The sequence below is a fragment of the Merops nubicus genome, unplaced genomic scaffold (genome assembly GCF_000691845.1).
Source record: "Merops nubicus isolate BGI_N331 unplaced genomic scaffold, ASM69184v1 scaffold9448, whole genome shotgun sequence".
Classification (NCBI taxonomy): Eukaryota; Metazoa; Chordata; class Aves; order Coraciiformes; family Meropidae; genus Merops; species Merops nubicus.
Genome location: NW_008625111.1, coordinates 62,677 through 80,642, shown reverse-complemented (window position 1 = coordinate 80,642; position 17,966 = coordinate 62,677).

The window sequence follows — 17,966 nt, the reverse complement described above, 5'->3', positions numbered from 1 at the left end:
GTGGCCTTGAACAGCCACCTTGTGCACCTACGGTCAGCTTCTGCAGCTCAGAGCTGGCTTCAGCCTTCACGCTGCTGTTGGTAACCCAAATTTTCACTTTGAGAGGTCAAAGGCATCTTTCAGTCACCACTGCTGGTGCCATGAATGGGACTCAAGCAGCCCTGGGCTGGATGGTGGCCTCTTCTGTCCCAGTGTCACCCCGTGGCTTTCTTTGTCCGGCAGCACTGCTCACCATCCTGGACAGCTGTCCATGGGGAAGGACCATGATGTCTTCTCCAGCACAGAGCAGACAAGCCACCTTCCTGCTTTACTGCTGCTTGAATCTGCCTTGCCTGGTGCAGAAAGATAATGTCGTCCTCTGCCTCAAACGCCTTGTCCTCTCCTGAGGACAAGTGCTAATAAGCAGCCACTGTAACTTCCCTAGCAAAGACTAGAGGAACCTTTTTCCACTTTTTGGCTTTGTCCTAGGCTGGTGTGCAAACTTCTCTAGCCCAGGACAAGTGGCTGAGCAGCTGAATTCAATGCAAGGCCATTGTGGGTGATGGAAAATTTCAAGAGTAAAAGGAAGCTTACATGGGGAATCCTTGCAAAATGGTCTTGATGGCCATGGTTTCTCAAGGGTGGGCTCAGCTGTCAGTTTAGATCAGAAACACTTGCCTCAGTGTAGGGTCTGCTGAGGGAGCTGCCATGGCTCACACCTAAGTTCGTGGCTGCCCCATACTGCTATTTGAAAGTCTGAGTTTAAGAAAACAAGCTTGGCAGGGAGACCTTTGTCTGGAAGGACTTACAGCTTTCTGCAAAGGGACCTGGGACCTGGATGGTTTCCTACTGCCTCTTTTGAGAGCAGCAACAAGAAGGAACGGCATTTTGAATGGTGTCCTGAGACCTGGTGCTCTGGTTTTCCGTTCCAGCACAGGGTCCTAAGCCAAGAAAACTTTCTGTCCTGCCAAGGCTGGGTAGGAAATTCAGCCGTGGAGCAGCCAGTCAGTGGCATGGCATTAATTCCTCTCTACAAACAGCAGTGAGGCTCCTTTGATGAGCATGCTATCTGCTGCATTTACTTTCTTGTTTCTTTTTAAAAGACACATCACGCCTGGCTTAGCTGCAGGCTGCTGGCTGGCTGGTGGCTATGGAGCTTTGGAAGATGCTAATGCAAGCTCAGTGATGATCCTTAATCACTTCTTTATCATGTCCTCTCTGAAGAGTGCTCTGCTAGTGGGCTGAAAACCTGGCTGGGGGAAAGGCGCTGAGGTGCAAGGAGACAAGTAGAGGTAAGTGGGCACGAGTCAGTGGAGGGGATGGCCTTGGCAGCAGGAGCCTTGAAGCAGTTTACAAGCATTAAACTTGTTCTGGCACTTCAGCCGTCACGCACATCAGGAATCTTCTTATGCTTCTTATGTCTTTTCTCTTTGTGATCATTTCCTGCAAAACCTTGGGTTTAGCAGATCAGGTGGAAGGGATCAGCTGTTAGGTTTGGGCACGCACATCCTGCAGGGTCCTGGAGAAAGGATGTTGCTTCTGGTAAGTAGGTAGACTGACTGTCAGCAGCAAGTCTAGCAGTCATCTCAGAGAGATGGAGATGTGCTCTGCTTTGACTGTGGACGGCTCATCCCAGCTGCTTGCCTGAACATACCATGTGTCTGCACTTTAGCTGCCTCCCATTAGGTTAGACATGTACATGGACAAAGTCTGTATTTGCTCCTCCTGCTGTGGTGACTGGATGTCCTACTCTTTAGCAATTTTGTCCTACTTTCAAGTAGGTTAATCTATTTTTGCCTGGCCCAGAGTGTTGCACTGTCCTTTGTTGTGACTTTGTCTTTCTACATGTCCTGCGCCTGGCTTTCCTGTGGCAGAGGTAGAAGATGTGCAGGTTCTGGTTCCAAGCAGGACAAGCTGTTTTCCTTTGCTCTGCTTCCTGTGGGAAATACCTGGGACCTTGCACAGCAATCAGCCTTGCAGACAGAGTGTGGGCTTGGGGGCCCAGTGCAGAGTTTTGAGCCTGCCTCCTTAAAGATGATTAGATGCTGGTGATCCTCAAAGGGAAGTGTCAGGCTTCCAGCTTGCTTTAAGGGCCTGGATGTTCTCACACTGACTGGTAATCATGTGAGGGTGGTTGCTCTTGTTTGCGTGTCTTATCTTCAGGCACCAGCACTCCCAGGATCTAGAAGTCATGTCTGAACAGAGAAGGTAAGAAGGACTTTCAGGGCTGAAAGTGAGCTGGGGATAGGACTGGAGCCTTCACCTGTAACTGAAAACAAAAGGCAGGTTGAAGCGTTGGTACCGCATGGAACCAACTTCCAACTGACAAGCTTTCCTCTAAAAATACCTTGTCTTTGGCTTGCCAGTCCCTGCTAATACTGATCTCTGACACTGACTCTTCCTAACCACAAGTTCATTTACCCTTTGACTTCAGTTTGAAAACAGTAGATTCTTGTTCAAGCTAGCCATGACACTGCATGCGTGAAGGGTCTCTGAGCTACCCAAGGTGGTCTCCAACTGTTCTGCCATGGCTGTAAGGCTGCAGTCATGCAAAAAGGCAAGAGAGCTGGCAGGCTGTGCTTGAAGGGAGCATGCAGGATGGAAGATGAAGACAGATGAGCTTTGGACCATTGCTGCAGTTTATTTATGGCCTGCTTAGCAATCTCAGGCAGACACTGTGGGTTAAGGCATCTCCTGTCCTGGATTGACAGTACAGATCCAATTAGCCATGAAAGCCTCTAATTATTTGTCCTGAATTGCTCCGGTTGTAACCAAGGCTCTGCTATCTCCTCCTTTTGTCCGTGTCCCAGCTGGAAATGCCCCAGCATCCCTACATCTAGAGCAGCAAGTGTGATGTGTGAGCAGAGTCAGCACAACCTAATCAAAGGAGACAGGCCCCATGAGTTAATGAGGGGACTGACCTGCTTCGTTAACTTTGGAGAGTTCTCTAAGCCCTGTCCTGAGAGACAAAGGACTGGGATTACATGTGGCTAAGATAAGGCTCACACGATGGATTGGTATAGTGGGAGAGCTTGATGGAGGGTCTGCAGACCATAGGGAGGACAGAGGGTGGCTGTCAGAAAGGATTTGAAAACAGAAGGCTCCTTGTATCTGTGCAAGTCAGGCATGTTCCTCACTGAGGGCAATGTCTATGCTCAGACCAGGTCTCTTGTTCCCATGTATCTTTTCTCCCTTTGAGGCCCTACTGCCAGGAGGATGCTCGGGGCTCGAAGATAGGAAACGCTCCCCTTGCTCCGCTTGTCCTCTGACACCTCGCTGCTGCTGGGTCTCTGGAGAGAAACCTTTTTTATGTGAACGGCATGCTCTCCTCTGGCCCCAGTGCTTCAGTCCCCAACCCTTCTTGCTGCTTGTGTCCCATTCCTCAATGATCCAGTGCAGAGGGAGCAGTTGGCTCAGCCTCTGGCAGACTGCGGTATAACAAACCAGTGGAGGTGAGCGTCCCACGGAAATGACCCTGGCAGTCTGGGAGAGAGGATGGGTCTCTACAGCTTGGCCAACTCAACACCATTGTTGTAGGTTGACAGCTGAGAGGGAAGTCACAGGCACGAGGTTGGGCTGCACATGCAAGGCCCAGCAACTTCTTTTTTTCCAGGTGTGCGTCCTACCACCCACAACTGTGGATTCTCAACTGCAAAACTATTTTAAGGTAAAAAAAGTTTTGCATGGCTCTTATTGCATCCTCCAACACATTTTGGGTGTACATTGTGCAAAAGAGGAATTTCAATAGCCTGCAAGAGAAAATACGTCATTTGTGTTCTGAGTAACCTTAAGTCTGACCTAAAATGACAGGGAATAGCTCTCAGATGAGACAGAGAAGCCAGTCTTGGTTTTAAAGCAAAATTTTACTTAAATAATATTCAGCTCCTGTATGAAGGGTCAGCTAAGTGCTTCCACCATTGTTTCCAAGTTACAGGGTCCATCAAAAATGGATTTTACATCATCACCTTGAGATATTGCCTGAAGGCAATCCGTGGCTTTGCTCACCACGTGCATGTTTTCTCTCTGTGTGGATGTATTGAGGCCAGTCTTGCTACAGACCCTGCTGGTGACAGGACTTTGCCCCTGAGCCCAAGAGGAAGGGACACGGGGAGAATCGGCAAAGGTCCCCACCTTGGTGGAAGCTGAGAGCTGTTCACAGGTGTCTGTGGTGGGACAAAGGTTGCTGGAGCACTGAGTATGTCTCTCTGACCTCCAGCTGAGGAATATTGAAAAAGGACCCATCTCTGCCAGGGCCAGTGCTGGTCCAGGAGGCCTAGGAAGCAGCTGACACATCCTTCAAGACTCTTGGTGTCCTTCCTCTGCAGGCCAGAGGCATGTCTGCCAAGTTCAAACCAGAAAGCTTCCTCCATACAAATGGGGACGAGGAGGGTGGGCAGTTAACATACAAAAACGGTTTCTTTCCTTCCCACTTGGAAAGTGGAGCTATTGAATTTTAAGCAGCAAAGACAAAACTCAGCTGAAGAGGCCTCTTCTGTGCTTGCTTGGTGAAATCACTGATCACAGTGGAGGGGCTGTCCAGGAAAATGCCAGGCTTGGTCTTATTAATGACTCTGTTGTTGCCTGCTCCAGTTTGTTGGTCTTCATTCTGGGAGGCGGTTTGCCGAAGCGGCAGCTATTTTCCCCAGAGAAGCTTCCTTGTGAGCTGTCTCCGTGGTGGGGGCTCTTCCTCTGTGTGGATGGGTTTCACAGTGCTGGCTCTTGGAGCAGCCTTTGGAGTGGCACTGGCCTAACAGGCTGACCTAAAGTGCTCTGGGGACCTTCTCTGTGGCCACAAAACCTGAACTTGTGTGGAGGGGGCACAGGCAAGAGGAGACAGAAGTCTCTTTATTCCACCAGGACCTTTTCCCTTCTGTCTTTTAAGGGTGCCTAGCCTCCCAGCTCGGTACCCTGAGGAGGGGCACCTGCATCTCCTGCCAAGGTCTTTACTCTCTTTAGCAGCACCAGTTTGGCTGTGCTGGGGACACAGTAACAGCGTGACGCATGTTTTTCATCCAGCACTTTAACCATGCAGCAAAGCAGCTGTGCAGTTGGTCTGCCTTACACACCTCCTGTTTCCCATCCCAAGCTCAGCGCATCAGGCCCACTTGCCTGTGTTTTTCTCCTTGAACCACTTAGTTTTAAAATAGAGCAATTATCTTCCTTCAGAAAGGAGTTTATTTGCTCCAATCTAGGGCATTTTGATGGTGTGTCAGCCTGCAATGCTCTCTTTGGGAGCACAGTTGTGTTCCCAGCATGGGTGCCCAGCATGGCTGTGTTCAGCAGCAAGGAGGGGTCACATCTGTGCCTTCAGGTGGTCACTGGGTCAGTGTCTCAGGGTCTGAGAAGGAGTAACTGGGGCTGAGCAGTGCGAGTCCTTGGTCCCAGTATTTTCTTTGTAAGCGCACACATCAGAGTGGTGCAGGCTTCACTCCTTGGCAGCAAAGCCAAGACATTCTGTCAGGGTTCACAGCCCCCCATCTATGGCCAAGGCCTGAGGGAACCCTGGATGAAGGAGTTTACCTTCTCCCTCACTCTATGTGATAAGAAAACATAGACCCTCAGACTTTCACCTACATGTACACCAACAAGTGATAGATCTGTGGGGCTGGAAGGGGGTTTGAGAGGTGGCCTAGTCCATACCCACACCTGAAGATGGGACCAGTTCTTACGTAGGATGCTGCCAAAATAGGCTTCTCCAGCCTGCTCCTAAAATCCCTGCTGGTGACCCCTATCTCTCTTACAAGGTGGTGAGTTGACTGGAACTTGGGGTACATAGCTGACTCTGGGATTAAGTGCTAGAAATCTGAGACCCTTTGCAGAAGCTTGTCGTAGTGACAAGTTCAGTGATGGGGTGGATGCTGACAGCACCAGCTACTGGCAGTGGTGGGAAGGATTTACATCCCCACATCACTTAGATCACCTAATCTCCTCTGTCTTGGGATCTTTATGTTGTCTCACAAGCCTACATCCAGATGTTAATTAAAAAAATAAGCAGACAGGTATTCACAAGGAAAATTAAGCTATTTTTTTCTTTCTGTGCCCTTGATGTTCTCCTGACACCAAATTTTCAAAGGTTGGAGGAGTTGAATCTCCTCCATTAAAGCACTGCAAAGCACTGCATGCACACTTGATGCCCACCTCAAGTGACTGTCTTAAGCCAGGCTCAGGAGATCTTCTGAATGGTGAGACAAGGCTAACTTGTACACCAGGCCAAATCTTCCATGGACACCCTCTAAATATATCAGCTGGTGCAGGGTTTAAGTAATGGCCCAGCTGAGGAATGGTTTCCCCTGGGAGATAGACAAACCAGGACTTTGAACTTACCCTGAAGGTTTGCCAAGTTTTCACCCCCAGATCATAGACCCCTCAGATACTTCTCAGGGTTCACCAAACCAGCTCTATTCAGTGAATTTATCCCTCATTACAGAGTGAGTGCAGATCCAGCCACTATTTTGCTAATGCCCTGGGGGCAGATTAGTGTCAGTCTTTTACTTGGTGTCTTATCATCTATAACATCTTTGACCAAGGTACGGGAGTGTTCATGGATTAAGCTCCATTGCACTCTTCCTACAGTGATTTTTGTGTATTTTTCATACTGGAAATTGAGATCTGCAGAGGTGAAGTGAACTGGTGAAGGAAGTCAGAGCTGTGGGAAGGGAGAGGGGAAGAACCCAGGAAAGCTGTAAAGCTGCTATTTTAATTTTCTGTGCTGTACCCTGAGAACATCATTGTTGCTGGAGCTACCACCCCAGCTGCTCATCCAGTGGGAGCTGCTGGAGACTTGCAAGTAAAAGAACTTTAAGCAAGTGACAATGTGGATTGAACCTGACACCCCATCAGATTCTCCTTCTCTCGTCCCTGATCTACCAAGAGGCACCTCTTCCATTTTGTATATAATGTGACCTATTGTATAAATATTTAGTCGCTCTGTTGGGACCATTAATTATAAATGGAGACGAAGCTTTTGAAAGCTGCCTGTAGGTCTAGGCACCCAATTTCCATTAATTTGAATGAGAACCAGACATCCAAATACCATTCGGTGGCTTTGAGCATCTCAGTCAGGAAGCTTCATCTGACGTAGCACCCCCCCTTCTCCCCGCCCTGCAAGTCAAGAGTGAGATTTGCAAATACCTTACAAATCCTCCAGATGCCTGCGTCATTCTTGTGCCATGCCATTGTTTTCTGCTCTGGATGGTTGGCTGGTAGCTTCAGAAGTTATTTATCATAAGTTCATTTAATCCATCTTATTGGTTCTTTTCCTCTCCAGCACCCACCACTCCCTCCCCAGCATTTTGAAACAGCAATGCCTGAATGAACTCCCACCCTGGGTGGCTTTTGACAGAGAAGCTCTGATGCTTGAAAATGACAGCTGTGCAGAGCAGGTCTGAAATGAGTGATTGAATTATCTGGCTGATTAAAGATGTTCTGTGGCTTGGAAGATCTGACGGCAAGAGTTCACTTAGGCGACTCATGTGAACAAGAGTGCATGTGCATGTAAGGTGTGTGTTTGTGTGTGCACTGGAAAAAAAGAGCCAGTGAAATTCAACAAACACCCAGAGCCACTTCGAGTGGCAGCTTCTTAAGCTCAGCATCCTGTCAAAAGCTCCAAATCTTCTTTGCGATACTCGGCAAGAGCTCACACTCAGTGTGGTTGTGGAGATAACGATTATTTAGACAGATGTCAGAAGTGGTTTAGGAAATGGAAATTGAGTTAAAAGGTAACACAGGCTGAGGAACTACTTAACTGCATCTCAGTCTCACACTGACCTGTGTCTGAGGAATGAGAAACTCTCCTGTTGAAAACATAGTTCCCAACCTCTGTGCTACAGACGTGTGCTCATGGTATGGAGAAGCCCCGGGGATGCCAGCTCTATCGGAACATGCTCTGTGATTGAGGTTTTTGGAAAAGACAAGCCTCGGTGAGATTATGTATTAATGGCTGGAAGGATGGAAAAAGGAAGCTTGATTATGGCTATGCCCTTGGTGCTGTCAGTGATGGCAACAGCAGATGTGTCAGTGCATGAGGGACAGTAACAGCCTTTCCAGACCTACCCCAGCTTCCTTCCCAATCCCCATAGAGTGAATTGTCACTTCCTGATGCCTCACAGAAATTCAGCTCTACTAGAATATATGCAAAATATCTGGAAGTTAAATGAATTTTTAAAAATAAAATTAAAAAAAAAAGTTTCTTTGCAAATGAAACATATTTCGTCAGCTCATCCTATTCACAGCTTCCTGTGGGAGTTTCACACAGTATAAAAATCATGTCATAAAGGTGATGATTGTAGTTCTTCACTGTGAATGGTCTTGCTCTGATAGTTTACTCAAACAGGTTTTTTTCCTAAATTGTTTAACTACTCTTCATCTCCCTGCTTGCAGAAGATCACTGTCATCCCCTGACTCCTGACTCAAAAGAGGTGAAACATTTACCTATAACTAATTGCTTTATCAGAAATAGTTTTGGTTTAGTCTTTCAGTCCAGCCACTGAATAATTTGTTCTTTACCTCTTCCAGTGTCATTAGCTACAGTGATGCTACAGTGATGTTACAGTGTTTGTAACAGCTTCAGCCATGCACTGTCCTGCTCCCTGTCCCAGTTCCAGTGGCCATTTCAACAAAAGAAAATGGTACAGCTGCAGTAGTCCTAAGGGCACAGATAGCTAATGGTAATTCATTGGCATCTGTGTCATCTCTCCATAGAATCATAGAATGTCTGGGCTGAAAGGGACCTCCAAAGGTCATCTAGTCCAACCCCCCCCCGCAATAAACAGGGACATCTCCAACTAGGTCAAGCTACTCAAAACTTCATCTAGTCTGATCTTGAATGTCCCCAGGGATGGGGCCTCCACCACCTGTCTGGACAGCCTATTCCAGTGGTCTATCACTCTCATACTGAAGAACTTTTTCCTAATGTCTAACCTAAATCTACCCTTTTCTAGCTTAAAGCCATTACCCCTTGTCCTGTCACTACAAACCCTTGTGAATAGTCCCTCCCCTGCTTTCTTGTAGGCCCCTCTCACGTATTGGAAGGTTGCTATAAGGTCCCCCTGGAGCCTCCTTTTCTCCAGGCTGAACAACCCCAACTGCCTCAGCCTGTCCTCACAGGAGAGCTGCTCCAGTCCTCTGATCTTTTTTGTGGCTCTCTGCTGAACACGTTCCAACAGGTCCATGTCCTTCTTGTGCTGGGGGCTCCAGAGCTGGACTCCAGGTGAGGAGTGCCAGGGCAGAGTAAAGCAGCAGGATCACCTCTCTCCATCTGCTGGCCAGGCTTCTTTTGATGCAGCCTAGGATCTGATTGGCCTTCTGGGCTGCTGCTGCACATTGGTGGCTCATGTCCATCTCCATCAGCATCCCAAAATGTCCCTCTCATTAACTCCACTTTACAACCCTGGAACACTCAGAGCAGAGAAGGTGCTAGGATTCTCCTCACAGAGGTTCATGCAGCTGCAAGCTTCATCATTGTTAATTGTTCCACCGCAAACCAAAACGTTCCCAGATTTGGAAACCCTATGCCCTCTGTGCTTCTGTTCCCCATATCTCCCAGCCAAGGCCTAACTCTTGAGCTTAAATGAAACATTGGATCATTTAAATGTCCTTTTCCATCCTCTGAAAACTTGTATTTATAGACAATATAATGTAGATGAGGTTTAGCATTCCAAAATTAGCCTTTAATCCCTCTTCCCCTATTCTAAGTCCTCAAAAAATCAGAGCCAGACCACCTGGCTGTGGCCCCTACGTTGGATCCAGAATGACAATGTGCCTTAAAGGAGTTTAGATACCTGGGCCAACATCTACAGTTAGAGAGTCAACGCTCACCCAGTACATGGACAGCATAGCCTACTTTGGCCAGACCTTTTGGGTGTCCTCGGTCACTATATCTAATCCTACAGGCTGAGCAGGCCTTGACCTGGAAGAGCAAGGGCTAGGACTCTCTTCCTGCCACTGAAGCATCCTCTTGTTCCGTGTCTTGGATTGTTTCAGGTAACAGCAAATTCTTCTGTTGTCTGCCCTAGAACCTGCCCTAAGGCAGCAAAATTGCTCCTCATGCCCTCCACCCAACTTTGGGCTGTTTCCAAGTCCCATACAATATAAGTGCTGAGAAAAACCCTCTTCTAATGTCCATTGCTATGCTGAGCCCAAGGCTGTTAGCCCAGCATGTGGGGCATAAAAGGAGTGAGGGCCTAGGCAGGGTAAGGTGGAATCACTGCAGTTTGGCAATAGAAAACCTCTCAGAGTTGTCAAGACCCTACACAACCTGCCTGAGGTTGCATAAATGACATCTCTTTGCAGCTGCTTCTTCCCAGCTTGAATCATGATTCTTTACATCATGGTCAAGGGTGTCCAGCTGGACTGCTGTCAGTGCTGGGTCCTGGGCCGTTCACAGGAAGTCCTGATGATTCAGTCGGAGTGTGTCTGTCTCCAGGCAGACTGCCTGCTCAGACAGACTCTTATCCATGGGGCAGGATGCAGAGTCTGCAGCGACTGGCTGTGAGGGTGCTCTGAAGACAAAGGCAGTACTCAGGGTGCCTGGGCTGGCAGAAGCCCCTAGCAGAGTTGGACTTGGCAAGTGCCTTTGGTTAAAGAAGGTGACTTCTCTGATCCATCAGTCAGATTTAGCCATCACAGCAAACAATAAGCTCTGTATAATTGTATGAACAAAGTTATTGGTGACATTCTTACAGCCACCTGAGCTTGAAATGCTGAGAAGTGGGTAGAAAGGAGATTTTGCAGTTGTCCCATACATCAATGCCACATGCCTGGGCAATAAACAGACATCAGAAATTCTCATTTCCAAAAACAAATAGGACATACTAGTTGGTACTGAGACACATTGAAACAGGCCTGAATTGCAGGACACTCTAGCCACCCAGGGCCACCAGGACAGCAAGCTGGAGGTGAGACCTTCATAAGACTCTAAGAGCCAAGTGGCATTGGGAGAAAGCCATGCTCTGCCTGTCACATCCCATATCTGCCTGGTGGAGACCATGCTGGAGATTCCACAGAGCTGGAGAGGTACCACTGTGGAGGGCCTGCTGGAGATGCAGCAGAGCTTTGCCTCCCTGCAATGGCACTGAGTTGAAGCAGCACCTTAGGGACACCCCCAGACAGCAGAGGTGGAGCTGTTGGCACCTCTGGAAGTTGCATTCCCTTAGGTAAAGGGAATGGATTTGCTAACAGAGACACAGCCTTTTTACCTCCAAATCTTCCACCTTTCCTGAGACATTGCCCACCTGCTTGTCCTAATACACAGCCAAGGGCTGTTTTTCCACTCAGATTCACGTTGATCTGCCCCAGCACAGATGTATCCCTGCACACTACCAGATCGAAATACAGGGCTGGACAAATAGCTTCCCTAAACAGCTTCATAATGAAGTGAAAGAAAATCCATGTTCCCAGAACAGCTTTCAGCCTCAGGGATAGATGCTGAAGGACTCATGTTGCTGCCAATAACACAGCCCCAGAGTTTCTAAAAATGACAGATGATAATTTTCTGCTACCAAAAGCATTGCACTGAATCCAGTGTAATTCTGTATCAGACCCCAATCCAACAGATAAAGGTGAATTGATTACTGAACTCAGAATTAGTGGTTGCTTAAATGGCCTAATTGCATTTGTTACGAGCAGAATGTAATCCTAAATTGATAATATATGTGCAAGGCACTTTGAAGTGGTCAATATTCCTAAGTTGAGAACAATTACAAGCAAGAAACAATCGGAAGAAAAACTGAGACAAAATAATGTGTGTTATAAAGGAAGGTTGCTTAAGAAAACTTTGATAGGTGCTGTCTCCTCCTCAACATGCACACAATTTTGCAGTCATCAAAGATATTCTTAGCTGAGGATCTACCACTGTTAAGGAAGAGGAAAGCAGAAATAATAACGGTAATAAAAAACCCAAATAGAAAAAAAAGGTAATCAGTAACAAAAGCTGGGAATTAACCGTTATGTAAGGCAGAGACCTGGAAGGCTGATTTGAAAGAACAGTCAATGAAAATCATGTTTACCAGTATTAAGGACTATAAGAGCACATAGCTCTTATACATGCACATGTATAATGCACATGCCATGTATGTGCTTTTCTGTGTCAGGAAGAAAACAAATACTGTGTGTTCTTTTTAGATGAAGGTGGTAAAAGAGTCTGATACTGCAAATAAAGAAGTGTCCAGCCAAAGATTCATAGCTCTAGAGAAAAGCGATTGGATGGTTTATATATCACACAGATGATAGAACGCTTCTTGCTCCAGTAGTAACCGGGCAGCATATTAAATGACAACTGGTAAACTGAAATATTTGTATGTGTCTTGAACTAGAAAAAATACATTGAACAGTTTCATAAGACACGTCTGAGAAGCCCTTCTAGGCCGTTGATACTCTCTGTACCTGGGAGTTGGGGAAAGGTGCAAATACTTGTGCCATAGTAGGATGATATTTGTTTAGGTGAGGTGATGAATGACAGAGAGGGAGAAGGGGAAACTCATTACAGTGGAATGCCATGAAACATGGAAGGGGTGCTTCAGACTCCATCTAGCTAGAACAGCAGACTCCCTGCTGGATCTCCTGGAGTTTGCTCAGATCAGTTGCTGAGGATACGGTTTCCATACACTAAAGGTTAGTGAAAATAGGACAAGTCGGATGCTGAGAGTGGTTGAGTCTGCTTCAGGATTTTTGTCAGCAATGGTATCTCAAGAAGATAAATGGAACTTCATACACTCAGGAACCTCCATGAGCAGAGGGAAGATGGTGTTTCAGAGGACAGTGACTCACCTGAAAGTTGACACACAGGAAGATAGAGGGTGAAAAGAGCATCAGTCTTGCCTCCTGCCAACACCTGAAATGCCAGGAATGATGTCTCCCGTGTTCCAGGCTGGGATTTCCCAGGCACAAATGCCTACACTGGGTAGGGGATCAAAAACCTCTGGTGCACATCAAGGTTTCTTTGGATGTGTGAGAGAGGTGACTAATCCTTGCACAGGAGATTTGTGCTGTGGACAGTGTAATCTCCAGACTTCCAGAGGGCACTGGAGATCATGGTGACTGTGCTGGGCACTGGCCAGGCTGGTAGTCAAGTCTGAGTCCTGGCCCAGGACCCAGAAAGTTATCAAGGAGCTCAAAGAAAGAATAAACTGGTGTAGAAAACCAGACTTCTACAGAACCACTAAACAAGTTCCACTTGAATGTGTATCCAGAAGGAGGTTATAAGAGGAACTGGAAAAAAAAAATATCCTAGGGGAAATTGCTTGCAGTAGCTGGGCTTTGTCACCTAAGAGCCAATGGTTACAGGGTGACACCAGGCAGGATGTTTAAAGGCAAGTCCTGGCATCAGGACTGGAGTAATTTCCCCCATGAGTTAATTAACTTCTGGACAGTTTGTCTCAGGGTGCTTGGTGTAAGTCAGTGCTTGTCTGTTTTCTTCTGTATGCGTGTAACTCAAACAGTCCCCTTTGAAGCAGAAATGCTGGGTGCAGACTCTCTGACCACAACATAACTCCAAGGACACTTTTTTCCCCTCCTCATCTTCTTGCAGGAGTGGCTGCGAGTGTGGGCTATGGCCTCTGGATCTGGCAGTACTTGCCATAAGTAGTATGACCTAAAGGCTGGAAGGCTTTCTCCTGGAGTGAAGGTGCTTTTTCCTGTACCTAAGTGGCAGTTTCTTTACCGCAGGACACATTTTATTTGGGCTTTCCAAACCTCTCAAGCCAAAGAGTCTTCAGCTGGCTGTTAAAGCAGCAGCTCCTGGCAATTCCCCTTTCATAACATCTCATGACATGTACTTGTTCCACAGTGGCTCATGGTTGGTGTGATCCCAGTGCCATGATGGGTCAGGAGATGGTGAGAGGGAGATGCTCATACACACACACATACACATAGAGGTCTATGATTTCCTTGGACCATCTTCTGAGACACTTTCTTATTCCCTCTTCCCTTTCCATCTTCCCAGTCTTACAAACCTGTTAGCAACCCTTCTGCCTCAGAGCTCTAAAGAAGCTCTTTCTGTGCACCTTTTTCTCATTAGTATTTTTCAAGCATCATTTCTGCCTGTCATAGATCTGGAGTCAGACTAACAAATCTCAGCTGTCTCAGCACCCAGAATAGCCATGAGGAGCCATCACCCCATCAGCTCTGGTGTCCCTGATGTGAACCACCATTTCCACATCTCAGTAGACTGCTCAAACAGCTCCCAGGTAGACTTTTCAGGACAGCCATTATCTTGAACAAAGACCTAGTTTTAAATGTCTAGAGAAAGGCAGAAAAAGGCTCAAAAGGACTGACTCTTCTTCCTCAGAGGGCTGTTTTTCCCCTCCACATCCCCCTCCTCACACTACCGGCAAAAGTCATGCAGCAAGGTCCTTGTAGAGCTTTCTCTCAGTTCTGACTTCCACCAAAGTCAGTTGTACTGAAATTTAGTGAGTTCCAGCTGGGAAATCCAAGGGATTTCTTGATAGATACAGCTGTGCGAGGACGTGGAAGCAAATTAATTTCTGGGCACATGAGAACACTTTTGTGATGTTTTCACAGAAAAAAAAATGAGATGGCTGAGCACCTGGGAGTGTCTTTTTGTGCCACACCAAAAAAAATGAGCAGGGCATGGTTGGAAAACTACCTGTAATAGGTACACAGTATTCTAAACTTTGACATTAAGTTTGCAGTGAAGACACTTTAGAAATTGTCAGATGAAGTCAATAAACCCTGTAGGGTAAGTGGTCCTGGCTTCTCCGCTCAGAGTGAAGGGGGAGCAGAGCCAGAGCTGCAGAGAAGCCAGCTTTGGAGCTCAGGTTGACCAGTGAATCCCATGGGAGTACATGACCATGAACCATCTCAGGACCACAAGTTCCCATCTTTTCCCAGGCATCTGCCTCTCCACTCTGCCTAGCTGGAGTGTTTCCGTGGTCTGTAGAGTGTAGCTGGTTAACTCTGTGCCTGCTGTGTGGTCTGTGGTGTTTAGTTCTGGTGCCTGCAGTTCTCCACTGTCTGGAAGGCTTCCAGATGTGTGCTTTCATGGGATTTTAGGGTGGCTCCCCTGCTGTTGGTGTGCAAGGAAGGTGGCCTCTCCTTAGGTTGCTCCCACTTCCCCAGAGAATTCATGTCACAAGTGGCCAACGGCATCTGCATGTCCATGTGCACATCCAAGCAGTTAAACAGCGAGTCCAAAATTGCTATACTTTTGGAGTTTTCTTAATTAAGAAAAAATGTATGACATACACAAGGCATCTAACACAAATCTACTGGCAATCCAGGGAGAATCTTACTCCTTTGTTACTGTTAGGAGTGTCTAATAAATGATACGGACAAGAACACTGCCCTGCTCAAGGGATGAGAGAAGGTTTCCCTCTGAATCCTGCTGTTCATCCGCTCATTCCCAGAAGCAGAATGATTGATAACCCAGTTATTTAGAGCCCCACTAGTGGATGTATTCTTAGAAACTAGAACCTCATTTTCTCATGTTGCAAAATGTCACTTCCTAGGGCTGGCTGGGCAGAAATTGGATTTTGTTACTTGTCTTCAGACCTGAACAGTACAATAGACTGATGAATATTGATTGTGCCTTTTTTTTTTTTTTTTTTTTTTTAAACACTGTAACCAGATAATGGGTTGTTTGCAAATACATTAGAATTGATCAGAGAGAGGACCAGGACAGGCTTTTGTGATGGTGTAAGGAGAACCCTGTCTCTCAGATGAAGGAACACTGAGGGAGGTTGACAGTCCCATGTCTGGATTTGTCTGGCTGCATACTGCCCTTGTCTGTGGCCACGAGATCCATTTCATGTGTCTCTCCAGCACAGTAACCTTCATTCACACTTGCATTTGTTGGATAACTCCTGAGTATAGCTGCAGGGTGGCTCATTACATGGTTCATTACCGATACTATCCCTGGCAAACAACCCTGTGTGCTGTGCTGTGGGGTATCCCTCCTGGAAGAATATACAGCCGTGTTCTGCTGAGCTGCTCCAGGACATTATTTCATCTGATGGTTGAGCTTTGGTGTCTGGCTGTATGGCTGTACATTGTAATGATATTTTTGATTTGGGATGTTGGGGATTTGCTCACTCATTCAGCAGAGTGCATTCTGTGGAACAAGCTTTCCAAGAAGCACAGAGGTCTAGGGAGAGTTTTTCTTCAGGAAATCAGGAAGCCACCAGCTGTCTTGGAACATATGTCTGGGGCAGACACCAAACCCTTGTTCCTCAGCATAAGGGTCCAGCCCAGGGCTGCTCTCTCTGCAGGATGCTGAGAGAGCCCTTGGTTCCCTGTGAGCTGCTAGAAGGGAGCATGATGAATGCATGTGTTGTTGTGGGCAGTGTGAGGCATAGGGCTGAGGGCAGGCAGGCATCACACACCCCCGTGAAGCAGTCAGGCAGATGGGTGAGCATCATGGGTCACATGGCTTGCCAAGATGTGGGCAATTCCAGTGTAAAAGTGTGTGCCAGCTCCAGGTGAAGGATACTGGTAGCTGGCCACCACCCCAGCTGGCTCAGGCTGAGGGACCACAGGCTTTGCTCCAGCTGGACAATTTGAACCAGAGACCTCTGCCCTGTACGCCCACAGAGACCCTGTGCATTACAGCCACCAAATGGCCAAGGGACAGTGATTTACTGTGTCTTCAGATAAAGTAAGGGGTTCCCTAAAGCAGGAAAAATGTTGTGTCCCTATGCCTCTCCACTCCACACTGTGTCCCTGGCCACCTCACAGTGAGCCAGATGCCTGGGTTAACCTGTAGACAAAAACATTGCCTTCACATGCAAAAGCCGTCAGGAGAGGTATGGGTCAGCTCAGCCAGAGAAGGTCCCAGTGATGACAAGCAGGCATGTGATCCAGCCTGCCATGGCAGGTGTGGCTCTGGAGCAAGCTTAGCAGGCAGGCTCAGGCAGCACTGCTGCTGAAGGCCAGCAGGGCTCTTAAGCTGTGGGATGGGATGAGATGAGATGAGATGAGATGAGATGAGATGAGATGAGATGAGATGAGATGAGATGAGATGAGATGAGATGAGATGAGATGAGATGAGATGAGATGAGATGAGATGAGATGAGATGAGATGAGATGAGATGAGATGAGATGAGATGAGATGAGATGAGATGAGATGAGATGAGATGAGATGAGATGAGATGAGATGAGATGAGATGAGATGAGATGAGATGAGATGAGATGAGATGAGATGAGATGAGATGAGATGAGATGAGATGAGATGAGATGAGATGAGATGAGATGAGATGAGATGAGATGAGATGAGATGAGATGAGATGAGATGAGATGAGATGAGATGAGATGAGATGAGATGAGATGAGATGAGATGAGATGAGATGAGATGAGATGAGATGAGATGAGATGAGATGAGATGAGATGAGATGAGATGAGATGAGATGAGATGAGATGAGATGAGATGAGATGAGATGAGATGAGATGAGATGAGATGAGATGAGATGAGATGAGATGAGATGAGATGAGATGAGATGAGATGAGATGAGATGAGATGAGATGAGATGAGATGAGATGAGATGAGATGAGATGAGATGAGATGAGATGAGATGAGATGAGATGAGATGAGATGAGATGAGATGAGATGAGATGAGATGAGATGAGATGAGATGAGATGAGATGAGATGAGATGAGATGAGATGAGATGAGATGAGATGAGATGAGATGAGATGAGATGAGATGAGATGAGATGAGATGAGATGAGATGAGATGAGATGAGATGAGATGAGATGAGATGAGATGAGATGAGATGAGATGAGATGAGATGCTGCAGCAGGTGGGAGTGCCCAAACCAACCTGCAGTGCTGGGGTCTGCATCAGGGTGGGTCCCTGAGCTATTTCCAGTGATGTACTTCTGTGTATGGAAGTGCATCAGTTATTAAAAGACAGTGGGAGTGTATGGCAGGATTTCAGCTCAAAACTTCAACCTAGCCTCAGCTTGAAGGGTGACAATTTACTGTCAGGAAGCAGACCTGTCCCCCAGTGCTTTGCAGGTGCATGTGGGATGAGGAGTC